The 19,799-nt window shown below is 50.8% G+C and overlaps 1 protein-coding gene and 1 long non-coding RNA gene across 4 annotated transcripts in view; one reads left to right on the forward strand and one right to left on the reverse strand.

Moving 5' to 3' along the window:
- The window catches only part of NDRG1 (N-myc downstream regulated 1), a 55,448-nt gene extending 54,206 nt beyond the window's left edge, over positions 1 to 1,242 (reverse strand). For both annotated transcript variants that reach the window (XM_040625792.1, XM_040625791.1), the window contains exon 1: positions 1,095 to 1,242. The gene's annotated coding sequence lies outside the window, so the exon portion shown is untranslated. The remainder of the gene's footprint in view (positions 1 to 1,094) is intronic.
- On the forward strand, positions 752 to 16,901 carry LOC103656732. 2 transcript variants are annotated; one of them, XR_005833663.1, is made up of 6 exons: positions 752 to 879; positions 8,085 to 8,355; positions 11,290 to 11,453; positions 13,066 to 13,386; positions 15,730 to 15,765; positions 16,816 to 16,901. It is a non-coding gene; the product is annotated as an uncharacterized LOC103656732 (long non-coding RNA). The 2 variants fall into 2 exon arrangements; XR_566673.2 differs by lacking the exon at positions 752 to 879 and adding an exon at positions 1,460 to 1,565.
- The last annotated feature ends 2,898 nt before the right edge of the window (positions 16,902 to 19,799 follow it).

Here is a 19,799-nt window from a genome sequence, read left to right on the forward strand (position 1 = left end):
CACTAAAGTGACAGAGGTGGTGACAGCGCGTTCCCCCCCCCCCCCAAGCCCACCACTCTCCACATGCCCTGCCCTCCCTGCCCCAGGCTGAATCAGAGACCTCGGATCTCCCAGGAACCTCAGAGCAATTCCAGCTGTTCTTCCCCCAGGAGGGCAAGAGAGGCGGGTCCCTCCGGGAGACCGGGGGAGCGGGGAGGTGGGCGGAGGCGAAAATGACGCCACTGCAACCCTGGCCAGCGCTGGGCCGTCACTTGCCCACAAGACCCCTCTGGACTAGGCCACCTCTTCGGAGCCGCCACAGCGCCCACCCCGGGCCACCTCGGGGGACGCACCCTGCCCGGCGGCGCTGGCGGACACTCGCTCCCGCGCGTTTGGCACGCACTGTGACACACTCGGACCCTCCCCCCCAACACACACACATACACACACACCCCACCCTGGCTTCGAAGCTGAATTGGCCCCCGCCCCTCAGATGCATATAGGCTCAGGGCTCAGTCTGGAAACCAGACACACCCACGCCCCTTTCTCCAGCCCCGGCTCGCCGCTCTCCCCTACCCACCTCCTTTCTACACACGCGCGCGCAAACCCTCCTTCCCCAGACACCCCACTCCGAGGATACACCCCTCCCCAACACAAACGCGCGCGCGCACACACATACACATACACACACACACACACACACGTACATGCGCTCGCTCGCGCTCTCTCTCCCTCTCTCTCTCTCCCAAGCCCTTCCCCTGCTCCCACTTCCAGTGCGCTCTCAGGCCTGCGGCCCCAGCTGTGACTCCGGGTGGCGCTGGGAAGCGCGATGAAGGTGTTCCCCCTGCGGCTCGCCACACCGCCCGAAACCCAAGATCCCACTTTCCCAGCTGGGGAAAGGTGAGCGGAGACCTGTCTTTTTTCCTCCTCTTAGCTAATCGACCCCCCCCCCATTCCAGCGGCGGCCGCGCCCCAAAGCCCCTCCTTGCGCCCGCGCCACAGGGTCGCCACGCACTTGCAGCTCCGGGGGCCACAAAGGGCGGTCCAGAAGCTGCAGCAGCACCCGCGGGCGATCGATCCCTCCCTGCCCGGCACGAGGAGGGTGTCGGGCTTACCTAAGCTATAGAGAGAAAGGCAAAAGCAGCCCTGGAGCTTGGCTGGAGGCTCGGCTGCCAGCGGGCGCGGAGGAGAGTGGCGAGGATGGGCGTGCGTTCCGTAGTCGGAGCTCGGAGCCAGGCGAGGTTTGTTTATGCCCGGGCGGCGGGCGACTTTATAGACGCCGCGGCCCCGCCCCGCGCTCGCCCCGCCCCGGCCTTCCGGAACCCGCACACGGCGGGGACACACCCCTTGCCGCTCCCTCCTCCCCGGCGCTCTTCCCGCTCCCGCCAGTGCGCCGGGCCGGGCCGGGCCGGGCCGAAGCAGAGCGCGGCGGGCGCCCGCCGGAGCCGCCGCCTGTTGCGCAAGCCTTTGTAGGGGCGCGGCGGGGAGGGGCCTCCCGGCTCCCGCTGCGGTTCGACTGGGCTGTCGCCTCCGTCGCTCGCAAGGCCAAAGCCTCCTAGTGTGCGGTGGGCGCGTGTGCCCTGGAGGTGCGTCTGTGTGCTCGCGCGTGGGCATGTGCGCGCTCGCGTGTGTGCATGTGCTGTGTGTCTCTGTGTGACCGAAGAGCCCCATCTCGGTCTCAGAGTTTCTGGAGTCCCATCGCGCCACGCCCTGACATCCCTTGTGGGCGACTCCCTACTTCCTCCAAGTCTCAAGATCTTAGCTCCGGAGCCCCGTTTAACTGCCTTCCCGCGGCTCTGTCCTTGGCTTCCCCGCGAGCAGCTACCAGCCATTTTTACCCCATGCCCCTTCCTTGTTGCATCATCTCTCCGCTGAAATCCTTGCTCCCACTCAATCTCTTCCATTTTGTTCGCCCCATCCGCCGCCCCTCCCCTCCCCAGTTCTAAGCCCACCAGTCCTAGTCCTTTCCCTCTCAGGGCCTTCTCTCCTCCCCCAGGAGCCCTGGCAGGGAGGATCCTTGCTCCTTAGTCTTCTGCTTCCCAGAACTTGTCCGGAGCACCCTTTCCACCCTTAGCTGCCCTTCTCTGCTGCCTTGTTTTTGTTTAAAGATTACCTCTGTGTTCTCAACCCACACTGTGTATTAGAATTACGAGACGACCGTTTTTTTTTTAATAAAGGTGCGTACCAGGACTCCATCCTAGGCCAGTTCTATCGGAACCTAAGGGAGTGCAGACAAGGAATGGGGGTGTTTTAAGAGCTCTCTAGGTGGTTCAAATGTGCAGCCAGGTGAGAACCCCTGCACTGGAGGAACATCATTTTATAAGTAAAGGAAGACCCAGTCACTGTCCCCAGGCCCCTGCCAGGACTTGTATTGGCAGCCTTAAGTGCCCTTCCCCCACCCTCCCTCTTCAGGCTGACGATAGCCCTCTTCCCTCCACCAGCCCAGACTCTGCTCAAGGCAAGGGACCCGGCTCACTGTGCATCCCATTTGCCTCCATAGGCCCTGACATTTACTTAATCCTGTCATTCCTCAAATATTTATTGAGCCACTGCGTTGAGCAGGGTTCTGTGCTCTGCCAATGGGGAAAGGACTCCGGGAGGCAAAGTCCTTCCCCTCAGGAGCACAGCAGAGGAAACAGAGTCTCTGTTTCCCCACCCACACAACAAGAAGGCTACACCGAGCTCGTTCATTCCACACCTGGATCGAGCACCTGCTATGTCCAGGCACTGTCCTAGACCCTAAGGACATGGTCATGAACAACAAGTTTGCGTCCTCCAGAGCCACCCTGCTATTTGAAGACCCTTCTGGATGGAGCAGTCTTTTACCCACTCTCATAAATCCATCTTCCCTTACCGTCTCTATTTCGCTTTCAACAAACATTTATTGAGCGCCACTGGTTTATTACCTGCCAAAGATACAGAGCCAAGTTCAAAATTACGGAGGAAGCTGCCTGCTCCTTCAACAAATTAAAACGCTAGTATGTGGGCTGAGGAAGGGCATTTTGCCAAGAGAGGCCATTTCAAGATCCTCCTTTGAGGAAGTCTTTGGGCAGAGCACGCAGAGCAGCCCAGACCTACAGCCAGAGGCCCCCGAGTTGCTCTATGGGAACCCCAACTATCCGGAAGACGATGAGCAGAGAACAAATTCAGGCAGAGGGGAGGGAAAGTGCCAGAGGCATAGAGAGGAGAAAAAGAATTGTAACCGCGGAGGAGGAGAATTTCAGAGAGCAGCGGCGTTCTAAACCCAGGTTGAGAGGAGATGGTTGCAGAGTCCAAATCCACTTGGAGATACTCTGAGGAAGGGGCCACTGGATCCCGCCCCCCCCCCGCAGGTCCAGAACAGCCAGTCTCCCCGCATGTGTTGTTTCTTCCACTAGCACCAGATGAAACCGTGTTCTTGTACCCAAGGTGGCCGCACTAGAGGAAAGTCTGAGGGACACAACTCCAGATGCACATACCTGTAGAAGATCCCCATCCTCCAGAGCAATCTGGGAGCTGAGAGCCGCCCACCACACCCCCACACCCCCCCTGCCCCCGCCCAGACCAGCTGAGGCAGCAAAAGCGCTTGGAGCCCAATGTGGGTGCAACTGAATGGAGCTGTTTAAATTATTTCTTTTTCTCGCTGGTCAGGAATAGAATTAGATTTGCTTAGTAAATGAGTATGTGCTACAAATGCATCACGGGATGAGACTGGAGTTTCTGGACTCATGGCCTCTGGAAATTTCTATTTAGCAACACCTTAGATTTGATCATAGAGTATCTTGACTAAAAGGACCATAGGACTGATGAGGTTGCGGAATATGGGTGAGGTTCAGTGGGGTGGAGTCCGGAGCCGACGACCAAGAAGGAATTCTTGAGACATCTTTGGTGCAAAATTGGCTGTTTATTAAAGCACAGGGACAGGACCCGTGGGCAGAAAGAGCTGTTGCACCCGGGTTGGGAGGGGTGGCTGATTATATACTATGGGGTTGGGGGAGGTGAGGAAACAGGGAGGTTGAGAAAATACTTTCATATGTCAAAGAAGACTCACAGGATACCGGAGGCCTGGCCATTGTCAGGTTAAGGTCCTTACCCCTCTAGTAAGGCATTAACATGAAGATAGTTGGGAACTTCCTGGATTCCTAGAAGTATCTGTCTAGGGTCTGCAGGTTATAAAGACATTTAATTGTATTTACAAGACTCAAGTCTTGCAGGACTGTGGTCTCTATAGGTTAACTATTTCTTTGTCCTTTAGGGCAGCCAGCAGTGCCTGAGGAATGTCACATACATCCCTTGGGGGGGGGCGGTTTGCAGGGTGTCAGTTTCTGCTTTGTCCTCCGCTTGCCTTCTGTTCCCTCATCAGGACTGCTTTATTCCCAACCTTCTTGCTTGGAATACATGGGTACTCGGGGTTGAGAGAGATCCAAGAGAAAGCTGGGGTTCAGAAGAACTCCTGCTTCCAACATTGAGGAGCGGTGGTAGTGTGGGCAGTTACCCCCCTCTCCGCACATGCACCTGGAGCAAATGAGTGAGAGAGGCCACTAGGTCTTCCCACCACAGTTCAGGAGCCCGAGGTTGCGGTCCCATATTGTCTTCCTGTTAAGATGAGAAAATGTCCCGGAAAAGCCAGCATCTCCCAGCTCCAGTACTGGGCCCCCCCCTCCATCCTCCAGAATCCACGTCTCCCTCCCTTCTGGATCATTCTAATCCACAAATACACATTCACTGCAATTCACGACCCACCCTATTATCCCAACTGCCCTCTGGTTCCTGTAGCCCTCTTCCTCTCCCCCACTTTCTCCACCAAACTACTCTAAACAGGTGTCTATACACATCCCTCCATCTCCTTATGTCCCCTTCCTTTTACTTTTAAGTGCTTAATTTATCAAGTTCCTGGACAAATACTTCCGCCAACCTTGTTAGGAAAAGCAATTGTCTTCCCTCCCCTTCCCACCTCTCTGGCTCTACACCCAAGGGCAAGGGCTTGGATTTCCTGCCTCAGCCTCATCATCAACAACAACAACAAAAACCAAAACCAACAACAACAACAAAAAAAAACCAAACCAAAACATAATAATAGAGTTAACACGTGTAAAGTGCCTAGAACAAGCTCTTGCTCCTGATAAAATGTTAGCGGCCGTCATCATCATCACTGTCATTATCCCGGGCCATCTTTCCTGGCATCTTGCTCCATACAGAAATCCAGAAGTATTGGTTGAGTAAGTGAGCAGATGCCAAGTGCTTCTCTCTGAATCCTCCCTACTTTCTGCAGCCTTGCTTGGACCATGTCAGGAGGGGAAGGGATCTTTCTCCTCCCTTCGGGAGTCTACGTGGGAGGACCTCCATGTGTGGACCTTGGTACATTCTCCCAGGGCTCTGAGAGCACGCCTACTCTATAGTATCCAGCTGTGAGCAGTCGGGACCATTCCACTGCAGCCTGCGTGTTAGCCTGTGCTCTGGGCACAGAATGGTCCTTAACTTTGAATAAACAAAGATGTATACAACTTTGGACCCCTAGGTCAGTTACTCTTTACTCCTGGTTTGGAATAGTTTGTCAGAGCTGCTGAAATGAATCACCACAAACTGGGTGGCTTAAAACAACAGAAATGTATTATCCCACAGTCCTGGAGGCCCAGAGTCGAAAAGCAAGGTGTCAGCAGAGTCCTGCTCCCTCTGAAGGCTCTAGGGAAGAATTCCTTCCTTGTACACGGTGTTCCCAGCTTCTGGTGTGTGCTGGCAGTCCTTGCTGTCTCTTGGCCCATGGCTGCGTCACTCCGATCCCTGCCTCTGTCATGACATGGCCTTCTCCCTGGATGTTTCCATCTCTAGCTCTTCTCTTCTAATAAGGGCACCAGTGAGATTGAATTAAGGGCCCACGCTAATCCAGTATGACTTCATCTTACCCTAACTAACTACATCTGCAAAGACCTCATCCTGAATAAGGTCACACGTTGAGGTTCCCCGTGGAAATGAATTTCAGGGGGACAGGATTCACCCCGGCATGTGGCTCATGTGTGTTTCACAAATATTTGTAGCATATCTGCAAAAGACGTGCTTCTTGGTCTGCTCAGATCAAGCCTAAGGATGCTTCTGGAGGGTCTCACAGGAGTTCCTGTGGGCTTTCCAGTAGCTGCCCTGCTTTTGTCATCTGCCCTCCCCAGTTCCCTGCGGGCCCTGCTTGGCTGTCATCTTGAGCAACCTAATCGCCGCTTCTGCCTAATTAAGGCTTCTGCTTCGGTTGCCTGCCAAGCCCACCACCCCCTCCCCGGGTGGCCATGCAGATGCCCCTGCACTTGCCCAGACATTCCCCTCCCTTCCCCAGACTCTGGGTTACTCATCGCTTCCCCTAACATCCTCACCTCTGAACGTTTGCCCACACTGTTTCCCCTTCCAGAAAGCCCCCCACGCCTCCTTTCCCTCTGGAGATTTCATTCACCAAGGGAAAACACTAAGATTACTCACTCCCCATTTCACCTCTCCTGCTTCCGGCCCGTGTCTCCCTGAAATTAGGCACATGGGGTGCCTGGCATTGCCAATGACTGGGGAGTGGAAGTGACCTGTATCACTTTGGATGGCAACTTTATTTTTTTTTAAGATTTTATTTATTTATATGTCAGAGAGAGAGAATGTGCACAAGCATGGGGAGCGATAGGCAGAGGGAGAAGCAGGCTCCCCACTGAGCAAGGAGCCCAATGCGGGACTTGATCCCAGGACCCTGCAATCATGACCTGAGCCACCCAGACATCCCCGGATGGCAACTTTAATAGCCAGCATGTGATTCACCTTGCTGTCCTGCTACTGTGACAAGCAACCCCCCAGATAGTGCGGTTCCATCCCTTGGGGCCTGGCAGGGGGAGACATGGAGCAGAGCCCCGCGCTGACCCAAAGTAGACATGGGACATGGGGAAGAAATAAACTGCCACTAGGACTTTGAGCGGATTTGTCACTGCAGCCCCCGCAGCCCACCCTGACTGGATCCGTGTCCTCCCAGGCCACGTCAAATGTCAACTCTTCCAGGAAACCTCTCTTGTTCTTCTCCAACCAGATTCATTTTTCAAGTTCAATACCTAGCTGTCAAGCATTCACGAGCCTTTTAAGCACAGTGTGAGGTTCAGGAATAAAGGGATGAATACAACAGTGTCCTGCCTATGTGCTTGCAGGTGTCCTCAGGTAAGCACAGAGGGTCTCAGAAGACTCCATGACCCGAGAGTCTCGTCTGCTCTGGAAGGTCTGGAAGAACCATCCCCGGAAAGGGATATTCGAAGCAGGCAGCCATGAGATGAGGCATGGGCGGGGGAGCATGACCTCACCGCCTTCTGTTCTGGGAACGTTGCATGTTTTCCTTTCTTTTTGTTAGTCAGAACGCCTTAGTGTATATGTGGCATAAATACAATTTCAAATGGCTGAAGCAGCCAGAGGAAAGGCATAGCTGTGGGCTCCTGGAGCCCTGAAGTCCAGTGGAGGTTGGCTTCAGGTACAGCTGGAACCAGGGCCTGACGTCACCAGGCCCCTGCCTCTCGAGCTCTCAGTATCTCTCAGATTCCTTTACTCCAAGTTAGCTTTGTTCTCAGGCCGGTCCTTTCTAGATTCAATCAGAAGGTTATCAGGGAACTGCAGGTCAGGGAGCTAGAGAATTCCTCATCTCTGAGGAGGGCAGAGCCCTGGGAAAATTTTCCTCCTTTTCTCTGGGAGGCCATGGGAGCTGTGAGGAGCCCGAATGTATGCGTGGCAGGCATTCCTCCTAAAATCGTTGGCCCTTAACCCTCCGCCCACCTTCCTGGCCTGACCATCTACCTTCCCCACCATCACCAACTGCTCCTTCCTGTCAGACCGGCCTGCCTGCCCCAGCCAGTCATGCCAGGCATCTTCGCACTCCGTGCCTTTGCTTGAATCTCTGCAGGGCAGAGCTCATGGCCAGCAGGGGCAGCGGCTCCTCCCTTTTGCGAACACACCAACTTGCACGGGGCAGGCAAGACTTCAGTGGTGTTTGCTGACTGAATGTACGGGAGGAGGGAGGGAAGAGGGGAAGGAGGACGGGGCTTTGAACGTACGTACAGACAACTGGAGCAGATTTCATTTGCTCCTTGGCACTTTCAAAACTGTAATCTGCTCCTTTTTCCTCCGAGGCCGTGTTTCCCTTTGCCATAGAGGTGGTCCCTGATGTTCAGAGCCAGCGCTTGTCTTGGAGAAGTTACCCCTGAGCCTCAGTCTCCCCCCTGGCTCCTGACCGATGGGCCCTACCCACCATCACCTGGAACCTGGATCAAGAAATGCAAAAGGATTTTGTAGTCGTCGTGACATTGACTTGCCAAGCGGATCCCTGAAGGACCGTCACGTGACTTTGCCTTCCTTGTGTTACACTGAAGCTCAGTCAGCCCGCCTCTGCTGGACCTAGCGGTGAATTCCATCTTGCTCCATAAATTATCCTGCCCGATGTTATTACAATTAGGAAGGCAGGTCTGTTGCCTTTCCCCCCCACTCGCAGTGCTTTCTGAAGCTAAATGGAAATGACTCTCGGGTTCACCCCTTGCTAGGAGCCTCTTAAACCACAACTCAGTAGTGACATTGATTCTGCAGGGCCTGTTGCTCCTTCTTTAGGGACAGAAACTGATATTTTCATCCCGCCCAGGCATTCTGGCCATGTGTGCCTTTGACCACCACCAGGATCAAATTCAAGAGAAGGAGCTCTGCAATCCAGCCCCCACTCTGGGGAGCACAGTGCAAGCATTCACCCCGAGGACTGCAAAGGCTCAGATGATAGTGCTGTGTGTGCACGGCGCGGGGGCAGGGGGTGGCGCAGAGCGAGAGAAGTTAGTATCATTTTCAAGGTACAAGAAGACCAAGGCCTAGCTGTCCTGTTCCTAAGCAAAGAAGGGAGAACTGTGGAGGGGACACCAATACGCCCTTACTCAATCTGGTGAGGGTCAATGAGTTCACCTGAGCAGGTGCACAGGGTTGTACTTAATACTCTTCCTTAAAAGGGTGGAGCACGCGGACATTTCAGATGGAAGCCCTCCCCTCCCCCATCCTGTGGGCAATGTGGGTGCCCATTTCACACACGAGGACGCTGAGGCCCAGATTTGACTAATGACACAAACCAATCCGTCTCGGCCCAGGCCTGGGGAGGTAGCCCCAGTGGCTGCCAGACCGCATGACTGCTGGACTGAGAGCTGGTGTCATTCTCTAAGGGGGAGGAAGCACAGCCAAGGGGTGTCAGTAGAAGGGAAAACATGGCTGCCACAGTCCCACCAGCCAGCCAGGTGGAAGCAGGGGACAGAGTCCCCAGAGCCGTATCTGGGGCCGAGGGGCGTTCTGAGTCACCCAGTCTTCCTGAAACAAACAGACAATCCCTGGTGCGTAGCAAGTCAAAAGGCGCACTTGTCCAGGTAGACAGTGGTTTTACCTTTACACAGGCACATTCAATGTCAGCAGACCATGCTTTAATCTTGAGCGTATTATAAACTAAGAGGTGCTATAAAAATGGTTGCTGCCATAACAACAAAAAAATTCAGAAATAAATATTCCCTGTGGAGGTATTAGAAAATTCAGATAGGTGTGAAATACATATGACAACAAAGATCACGAAAAATTAGAATAAGCCACCCCTCAGTAATAATCTCTATTAATATCTTGGTGCTTGTTGCTCTAGAAATTTTTCTATGGGTATGTGTGTATGTGTGTGAAAATATATATTAAAAATTTATGATAGCATTTAATTACGAGTAGGTATTTTGACAACAGCTTGTAAAAATGACTACTGACTTTGTTATAACCTGCTTTTTTTCACGTAACCAGATGTGATGAACATCTTTGCAGTCGAAAAAAACCCCGCCCACACATTTCTTTTTACTTTCTTATCGTAAAATACAGCATGCCTGAAACAGGACATGCATCAAATGTAAGGGTCGAGTATAATGGATTAATTATGAAATGAACGCCCCAGAGCATATAGCTAATGCCTGGGCCAAGGCAGGGAATACGGCCGCCCCATGGAAGCTCTTGCTGCTGACAACAGCACCATCCACGAGCCAATGAGATTGTTCTTAACAATGCGTGATATTTATCCCCTTATATGGAGGGACGATGCTTCATATAAGGTTTCTAATAAGAAGAGCTAATACCTATTTAGCACAAAGGTCCTGGGGACTGTCCTAAACCATTTGCATGTAATAATGATAATCTTCACCACGTCTCCAAGACATAGGGTGCTATTTTTATCATCCCTACTTTATAAATGGAAAAACCGAGGCAGAAAAAAATACGAAGTAATTTGCCCAAGACTCCCAGCAAATAAGTGGTAGGGCTAGAAATCAGATCCAGGCGGTCTATCTCCCAAGTTTGTCCCTAACCACCATGTCTGGATGGCCTCCAAACCTACATTCTTTCTCCTAAACCACCACGTGCCTTCTCAATCCAAGGGGCTCTGCAAACGCTCTGTTATGTGATGTTGGTGGGCAGATGCTTGGAGCCAACATTCTAGCTGGAGAACCCGGACAACCAGAGAGAAGGCACCTGGCCCTCGGTCTGGTCCTAGTCTTGTGACTCTGAATCCACTTACATCAGTTCCCACCACGCCTCTGCAGAAAGGGAGAAGGGCTCTGCTGATGATGTCACCTCCTCCCTGGCCACGCCTCCCCCACCACAGGGGGCAGTGGGGCTGCTGTCCGAAGTGGTGATAATGGGCTTAATCATTATGTGAGTGACTGTGGGAGGCTTCCTGTGGCTGATTATTAATAGAAGCTTAGGAAGGTGTGCACGTTCCGGGACAGGCCAGTGGTTTGGGTTGCGAGGCTAGCTTAGTCTCTTGGATTTTCTGGAGTCATCTGGATGATTCAGACTCTGGGCTGTCTCCCTTGACTCATCCCCTGGCTGAGGACTTGGATTTCCACCTTCGGGGCACCACATTCCCAAGGCAAATTGCTGTCTCACCTCCCTCCTTGCTCCTGATTTACGCCATCTTTTCCAGACTGTAGAAACTGAAGCTTCTAGTCCTCAAGACCTGGGTCTATATCCTGGGAGGCCTTGGATAGATTGTCTAACCTCTTGGAACCTCATCTTGAAATGGGCATGGCAGCATCTAAGTGGTTGCAAGCACGTAGCGGCCATGCGTGACCCAGCCCTCAGACTGGTCACTCTGAGGCTGCCACCATGCCATCTGGCTACTACAGGGCTTGACTGCCTCTGTCCCTTTGCATATGCTGTTCCCTGGGATGTGAACATCCTTCCCTGGCCTCTCATCCTTTCCTCACGTGGGGCGTGACCGTCCTATGAGGAAGTAGAATTTATTGCAATATTAAATAGCGGGATTCTTCTCTTTATCTTTTCCTCCAGGGCTGTAGGGAAGAAACCTGGCCACTTGGAGCCCTCTCGATCCGGCTGTAAGATTATCAGACTCGATGCACCACATGGACCTTGCTGGCGTTCGTTTCAGCAATGACTAAAGCAAGCAAGGTGTTGTTCCAAGCATCCCAGAAGCAAAGGAGAGAAGCTTGAAGGTGAAAAAGGAAGACCCCTCTGCCTGGGGTGGGGGCAAGGCTTGGATGCTGTTAGCAGCAGCGACCCTTGACCCTGGGCCTTGAGGAAGAAGGGGAGCTGTAGTATCCTCACCCGTCCTCTCCAGAGGGTCCGCTGCCCAGGCAGTCCCCTTGCCCGGGAGAAAGCCTGCGTGACCCCATCTCTGGCTTCCCCATCACACAGCCCCAGAGACTGCATGACACTCGGTGTGGGGGCGCTGGTGCCCCACTCTTGACAGAGACGGGATCTCCCACAGGGCTGGCTGTAAGTCAGGTTTAACCTGATGTCAGGAGAATAAAGCATTGGGGATTTCTTGCGCACCTGAGTGTGTGGCCTGCGATCTTGACGCAGCACACGTGCAGCGGGCACCCGCATCCCCGCGTGAGAGGGAGCACAGCGTATGGAGTTCTCCTGCAGAGAGCGTGCCTTGAGGCTGCATGAGTCAAGAAAGAGAGCGGATGCAGGTCTGGTGGAGACGCTTCCAGAACGCCTGGACCTGTACGAAATACCGCAGCTGGTAGCACAGGTGGCTGTTTGTAAATTACTTCCAATGAAATGAAATTTCCAGCTAGCCACCTTCCAAGTACTTGATAGCCCCATGTGTCCAGCGGCCACTGTCCTAGCCAGCACATAGCTCCATCGTGGCAGAAAGTTCTGGTGGGCGGTGCTAAGGAGCACAGGGCAGTTCCCCAGGGAGCCTCGGGAAACAAACTTTCTCCATGCCGCCTGACAGCGGCTGAAGACCTCCATCGGTCTTTAGGGACGGCTCTAAGGATTTCCGAGATGGAGCATGGAAGAAGAGGCTTAGAGAAAACATGACAGAAAACAAAGCTCTCTGCTGAGAAAGTGTGAGGGCAGGTGGTTTGCACCTGGCCTGCATAGGGATGTTGTGGCTGCTTTGTTCTTCGAGGCACACAAATCGGTCCCTCCTTCTGAGGCCTTCCAGGATGCGCTTTTGAGGTGAACCCTCCGCTGTTATGTTCCCCTGTGGCACTCTGAGGAAGGCCGTAGGATGTCTACTTCACATGGAAGCCCCATTTTCTTTTCTCTTCTTTTCTTTCCTTTTCTTTCCTTTTCTTTTCTTTTCTTTTCTTTTCTTTTCTTTTCTTTTCTTTTCTTTTCTTTTCTTTTCTCCCCCCCGCCCCCCGCCGGCCCCGGCTCAGTCAGTAGAGCATGCAACTGGATCTTGAGGTCATGAGATCGAACCCCTCATTGGGCATAGAGATTATTTAATTAAAGAAAGCAAACTAAGACAAAAGAAGCCTCATTTTCTATTGCAGTTCCGTCTCTTTGCGTGCTAGCTAGGTCTTTGAGAAAAATCTCCTAATCACCAGTATGTCCCCGGCAATCTGAGCCTGGCCGGCACACAGTAGGCGCTTAATAAATGTTGACAAGATGGACGGATGGATACGTTGTCAGGCGGCAGGCTGGCTTGGGGTGGCTGATTTTGATCTCCAGCATAACGGGGTTTAAAGCTCATCATTTCCAGGAAATCTTTGCGGATTGCAACCCCCAACTCCGGGCGGAATCCTACGAGTTTAGGAGCCAGAGAACTGTCTGTAGTGATCCAAGATCTCCCCTCTGCTTTCCTAGGTTCACAGAACAGGCTTTGGAGCTACAGCTAGGAAAGCGGAGAGATCAGTGGCCAGAACCTGGGGAAGGGGAGAAGGGGAGGCTGAAACTCAGTGGACGCAAGAGGAGGAGAAGGGCCCAGGGACCTGAGGCGTTTGGAGTGGACAAGCCCTCCTGTCTGTTTGCACAGCACCGGGTGCAGGTCTCAGGGGCAGCCGCTGGACCCGCGTCTCACTGCTTCTCTGACATTCGCACCCTGCCCACGCCTGCCTGCGGGCTCAGTCACGTCCTCCTCGTCGGCTGCGTCCCCCACGCACGCTGCGTCAGCCTCCCAAGATTCAGGTAAGCCTCTGGCTGGGGCCCAAGGTGTGTCTGGCAAGGCTCACCTGCTGCGCGGTGGTGACTGCGCACGGCATGGCCCCTCCTCCGCACAAACAAAGAAATCCCCTCTCTTCACACTTGGGCGCTCACTTTGTCTCTACGCATTCCTCACTAGATAGTGGAGAGATATCAATGACAACATCATTTTATGGCATTTTAATCTTCTTCCGAGAAACGTTTGAAACAGCATTCGCTCACCCATTCATCATTCATCCATTCCCCCTTTGGTCCAAGAGTATTTCCTACTATGACCAAAGTGTTCTGCTGTTTCACTGACTGCTGGAGGTCCGGAACACACGAGGAACCCCTGCCCTGGAGCTCGGGTGGGGCAGGTCCACGGGAGGTAATCAGCGCAATTATGGCTTTTACTTACTGAGTGCTCATTCTGTGCCGGTCCTGTTCTTAGTGCTTTCTATATTTGAAGCTTCAGAACATTCTTATGAGGGAGATACTATTATCATCCCAATTTTATAGATGAGGAAAACGAGCACAGAGAGGTTAAGTGAAAAAATGCCACACAGCTTAGAGGAGTTTGTGAGGGCTGCCGTACGTAGCAAAATGCCACAGACTGGGGGCTTCAACAACAGAAGTTTATTTCTTTACAGTTCTGGAAGCTGGGTGTCCTAGATCAAGGTGTCAGCGGGGTTGGTTTCTTCTGCGACCGTTCTCCTTGGGGTGTGGATGCAGTCTTCTCCCTGTCTCTTCACATGGTCTCCCCGCTGTCTGGCTGTGTCCTAATCTCCTCTTCTTATAAGGACACAGTCATGATGGATTAGGGCCCGCCCTAATGACCTCATTTTAACTTAGTTAGCTTTTTAAACCTCCTGTCTTCAAGTAGTCACATTTTGAGGTCCTTGGGGTTAGGACTTCAAAGTATGAATTTTGGGGGGGACACAGTGACAGAGTCAGGATTTGAACCCAGGCTGGTGGCTCCAGGCTGCTGGATCTCACAGAGGATGGCCACAGTGGAAGACAGAGCCACAGAGAGCCCCTAATCCGAGGCTGGGGGAGTCCCAGAGCAGGGGACTCCAGGAAGGGGTGAGAGGAAGTGATGGCTGGTGACTTCCAAGCCCAGCCAGGCCTCACAGCTCTCCAAGCCCTGGATACCCCACATTCCCTGGGAGCTCTCCGGCTCCAAAAGGACCTCCTTACATGGCCAGGGAATCTCCCCTCCCCTGGAGTGGAGCAACAGGTATGTGAGCAGAAGAAAAGATTCTCCTCTCCATCAGGCATCTTGCTGGGAATTGCCCCACAGGACCCAACCAATTCAGACAACAACCCTGCGAATTAGTGATTGTTATCTGCCAAAGGAAAAAATGCAAGCCAGGTTCTTTGTGGCCCTACCTTTCCCCTACATCTCAGAGACATCTTGTCAGAGAATATTTTAAGTGGGGGATCCGTATCAATTATGGGCTCCAATAATACTATAGATAACAAGACAGGCTCAGAGAAGGGATATGGTTTATTGAAGTCACAAAATCTATTCTAATTGGAACTAGGACCCCCAACTGAATGGACTGTGAACCTATGGGGGGTAGGGACTGTGTATGTCTTAGTCACCCTGAATCCCCAGAATGGAGAACCAGAGGAGCACAAAGTGAGCTTTTCATACATATTTGTTTGAAGAATGAATGAATGAATGAACAATGAGTAAATTAATTCCCAGCCCAAGGCCTTCTTTTACCCCAAATCACCCAAGAAGGAGTGAGTTCTATTCATTTTCCTCTTCATCCTCCATAACAGAACACCAGATTTTAACACAAAACCAGCCAAAATAAACATGATATTTTCTAGTTTCCCTTGTATGAGACTAAGGTTTTGGACAGTACTAAGTTTTAAGTAGAAGTAGTTAAAATCTAGGAAGTATACTTAAAGAGAGGAAGCATGCATGAATAGATTTGCTTCCTTCTTAATGATGGCAAGAATGAAATGCAATGGCTGGGGCTCAGCAGCTATGATGGACCATGAGGTAACATTAGGCATGAAACATAACAGAACGAGAGATGGAACCTGGGTTATTGATACCACAGGACAGAAATCTGACTCAGACAGGTGTAGTTTGGAGGGGTTTGTCCTGCTACATATCAGTTATTTAAACAGATAGGAAATTCCTTCAGTCAGCTTACCAGTTCTGGGACCTTGGGGAAGAAGCCATTTAAACTCTCTGAGCCTTAATTTTGTTACCTGCACAATGGGGATAATAACGTCAACCTCAATGTTTGCTAAGATGAAGAGATAAAATTCGATTTCCTGGCAAACAGTAGGCACTTCATAAATACCCTCTGTTCCTTCCCATCCCCCCAGGGCCATGACAGTGAGCGCCTAGAGGACTTATGCCAGGTAAGCTTGATATACAGAACTTATTTCAAGAGCACAAATAGAGAAGGACATGCATTTGTCCTACATGATCTCCTGCCTGCAGGTGAGCCAGAGAGAGGTGGAGCTCATGCCAGGGGATAGCCCCCCAGATGCAGCAAGACCTTGCAGGAAAGTTTTGCCTTCTGCCTCAGTCCACATCACACCAAAGAGAAATGTGTCAATGTCAATGAAATATTAAGTGAGTTGGAAGCAGCAACATATTTCAGTGGTTTTCATAATTAAATATTAAAATTATTTTATATTTAAATTTCTGATAGAATCTGAGAAATCAGGTAGCAAGATTGTAATGGGGCATTGAAGACTACTCTAGAGTGGAGAAATGACTTTCATCTCTCTTGCATAGTGGTGGATGAGAAATGGCACCTTGTATTGAGAAGAATTCTCTGTGTCATATTAACTAGTGATGTCTGCTCTTCATATCAACTAGTGATGTCTGTCCTGGGCACAGAGCAGATAGGTGAGCATATACACATGGTTAGGGTATTTGTCATCCCTGAGCTAGTTCCTTCCTATCTACTGGTTAAACCTAGTAATCCTAGTTAATAGCTGGGTAGCAGCTCAGAGACCTCCCCTTGGCATAGGTCTGTCTCTAGGCAGAGCTGAAAACGAAAGATGTGTTGATATGGATCCTGTATTAGGTTACCCAGAACTGAGCACAGAAGAATGAGCTCTTTACACACATTATTTCTGACCTCCCAACAATTTTGCAAGCTAGGCACGAGTATGCCCATTTTACAGATTGGGAAACTGATTTCTGAGAGTAAAAGTGATTTCTCTGAACTGTTAAGTGACTGTTGAGAGGCAGAGCTGGAATCTTCCATTCGGCCCCACTGTGTTCCATGAGGCCAACAATTACAGAAGCTTTCTTTCTCTTCTGCCCTTGCTGAGTTATCCAGCCAACCTCCTCCTCCCCCATTTGGCTTTGACTCTGGGGCACAGCCTTGGCTTTCACCACAGACAGTTGTGTGGTTCCTCCAGTGGTTGGGAAACGCTGTGTTTTGTCCCACACAGGTCAGCTTACAGTAGGAACACGTTCTTCACGGATTCACCTTTAGACAGTCATTTCTCTGCAAGCAGAGGCAAGGCTGGATGCTGACTCAGGAATGCTTGTTCCAGCAGAACTGGGAGGTTGAAAACCTGCGTTCTCTCCACCAGCTCCTCACCTGTGGGCCAAGAAACCAAGGGACCTCAGCAGTCTCATCATGGGTATGCAGGAGCCTTCTGTCCCCTCTTACCTGTACCCCATCTTTGTATCACTTTTGTGCTAATTTTGCAAATGTATCAACGCTAAGTAAATTTGAATAAGGAATATATTCTATCAGCTTTAACAAATAAACCATATAAAAAGGTATGTGTGAAAATGTCTTATTTCTGCTCCTGTCCCCATCCATTGTGCTCCCTGTCCCCCACCATAATAACCACTTCTATTACTTTTGTGTATATCTGTTCTGAGTTTCCCAGAGAAAACACACCCGTATATGAACAGATATGATTATTATGTGAAAGTTAGCACAATGTATACATTGTATTACACCTTGTGCCTTGTTTATTTCAAATAACAATATATATTCAAGCTCTTTCCGGATAACACATAAAGAATGTCCTGGTGGGTTTTTTTGATTATTGCATGTATTCCCCTGAATGGATTACTAGATCATTCGATTAGTCTTCACTTGATAGATATTAGTTTTATTTCCAACATTTACTACAAACAACGCTGCAATAATATATGTCACTTAGTAACTGAGCAAGATTATCGGTTGGATAAATTCGCAGAAGTGGGACTGCTGGTTCAAAGGGTACGTGCTTTTACAACTTTGCTACTATTGCCAAATTGCCCTTCATAAACTTCTACCAATTTACACTCTCACCAGCAATAAACCAGTGTCCACCCAACTTCACCAACAGAATGTGTTGTTGATATTCAGTTTTTAGAATCAGTCCGATTGGTGAATAGTGGTACCTTAGTATTGTTTTATTTGATTATCATTTATGTGGTGTCCAGTTATACATCTTTTTTTGATAGTTTTTAAAGTCATTTATGTTTTTTACTATAAAGTTTCCATTGATATCTTTTACCCATTTGGGGGATTCCTATTCTTTTCTTGTTTATTCCTTTGAGCTCTAGACTTATTAGGAATGTTCAAAGATTAAAAGAGCCCTGTGCAGGGCGTAGTATGCAGAACTGAGCCAGCGGTCCCAATAGGAATGGAGAGCGGTGGACAGCTCCAAGACAAAATTGGCATGATTGGGTTGGCTGCCTGAGATGAATGAGGAAGAGGGAAAAGTTAGGTTGATTCTTAGGCTTCTGGTTTGAGCAAGTCTGAGCCTGGAGAAGCTATTCACAGAGACCAGAAACACTAGGGAGATAGGGAGATTCTAAGCCTTGTTTCAACCAAGTTGAGGTGTGTGGGGGACATGGCCCAAGCAATGTCCAGTGGGTGATTGATGACATATTTCTGGAGCAGAAGAAAAGATCTGAGCTAACTTGGAGGGATCAGCATGTTGTGGGTGGCATCTGAAGATAGACACATCTCTTCACCTTCCACAGATTAGAAATATATTCCCCAAGACAGAGTCATGGAGGTTCTGGACCAGTGGTTGTGAACTGGGGTGATTTTGCCTCCAGGGGACATTCGACAATGTCTGAAGACATTTTCAGTTGTCACAGCTAAAGAGAGGGTACGACTGTGTCTCTAGTGGGTGGAAGCCAGGGATACTGTTAAACGTCTTACAGTGCGGACGGCAACCTGCACAGCAAAGAATTATCCGGTTCATATTGTCAACGGACTAAAGTGATCTCATATACAGAGCAACAGTAAGACCTCAGTGACCGAGAGAACTCAGTGTGCAACCTCAGTGACTGAGTTCAGATCCTGAATCCCACTTCCCAGCTGAGTGACTTCTGGCGATTCGCTTGCTCCCTGAAGCCTCAGTTTCCCCATCTTTACAATAGACATAAACCATTCCTATCTCATTAATGTCTTAGGAGGATTAAATATAATATTATATATTAAAAACATGGCACACAATACATACTCAACCCATGTTAATTTTTTCCTCTTCCTTATGAATCTCCTTGCCTCAAAAAGCTCCTTTCCGGGGCTCCTGGGGGTTTCCGTCGGTTAAGTGTCTGCCTTCAGCTCAGGTCATGATCTCGGGGTGCTGGGATCGAGCCCTGCATCGGGTCCCTGCTCTGTGGGGAGCCTGCTTCTCCCTCTCCGTCTGCCCTTCCCACTCCCACTCATGCTCTCTCGCTCTCTCTCTCTCAAATAAATAAATAAAATATTTAAAAATAAAAAAAATAATAATAAAAGAAGAAAAAAAAAAGAAAGCTCCTTTCCAGGGACAGCTTGGCTGTACCTGCCTTCCTCAACCAAGGCATCGATGCCACTCAGCTCTCAGCTGAACTCGGAGACACATAGTAGGGCTCCCCGGATGGCCTCTATCCAAAGATGTCTCCCCCAACTTCTCCCTCCATCACGCGAATCTGCTTCGTGATTGTTTCATGGCGGTCGACGCTGATGGAAGAAAGATGGTGCTTCTGCCTGTCAGTTTGTCTCTTGCTTGTTTTCCACAGAGACTGAGAGGCCAGGGGGACCGCGCCCCCCGGCTGTCTTTGTCACCGGTGTGTCCTTTGTGCATAAAACAGCGCCTGGAACATAGTGGGCACTCAATAAATATTTTGCATGTGAATGAATGCATGCAAGAATTGCTCCCTCGTCAAAGGACACAAAACAGGGAGAGAGAGCAAAGCTATATTCACAGCCCTTTGCTACTTAGAGCAAAGTGTCTTCAAAGACCGGTGGGGCGAGGGGAGGGAGGTGGCCCAGGGAGGTGGGACAAGACAGGGGGATGTGCTCTGGTCCTGGGGGACTCAGCCTGCTCTGGGCACTCATGGAGGCTGCCGCAGCCCCCCAGCTCTCCGGGCTTTTGCAGAAACCACAGAGGCCCACTGAGAGAGCCCAGGCTTAGATCAGGTCTGACGCACCATC

The sequence above is a fragment of the Ursus maritimus genome, unplaced genomic scaffold (assembly GCF_017311325.1).
Source record: "Ursus maritimus isolate PB19 unplaced genomic scaffold, ASM1731132v1 scaffold_9, whole genome shotgun sequence".
Lineage (NCBI taxonomy): Eukaryota > Metazoa > Chordata > Mammalia > Carnivora > Ursidae > Ursus > Ursus maritimus.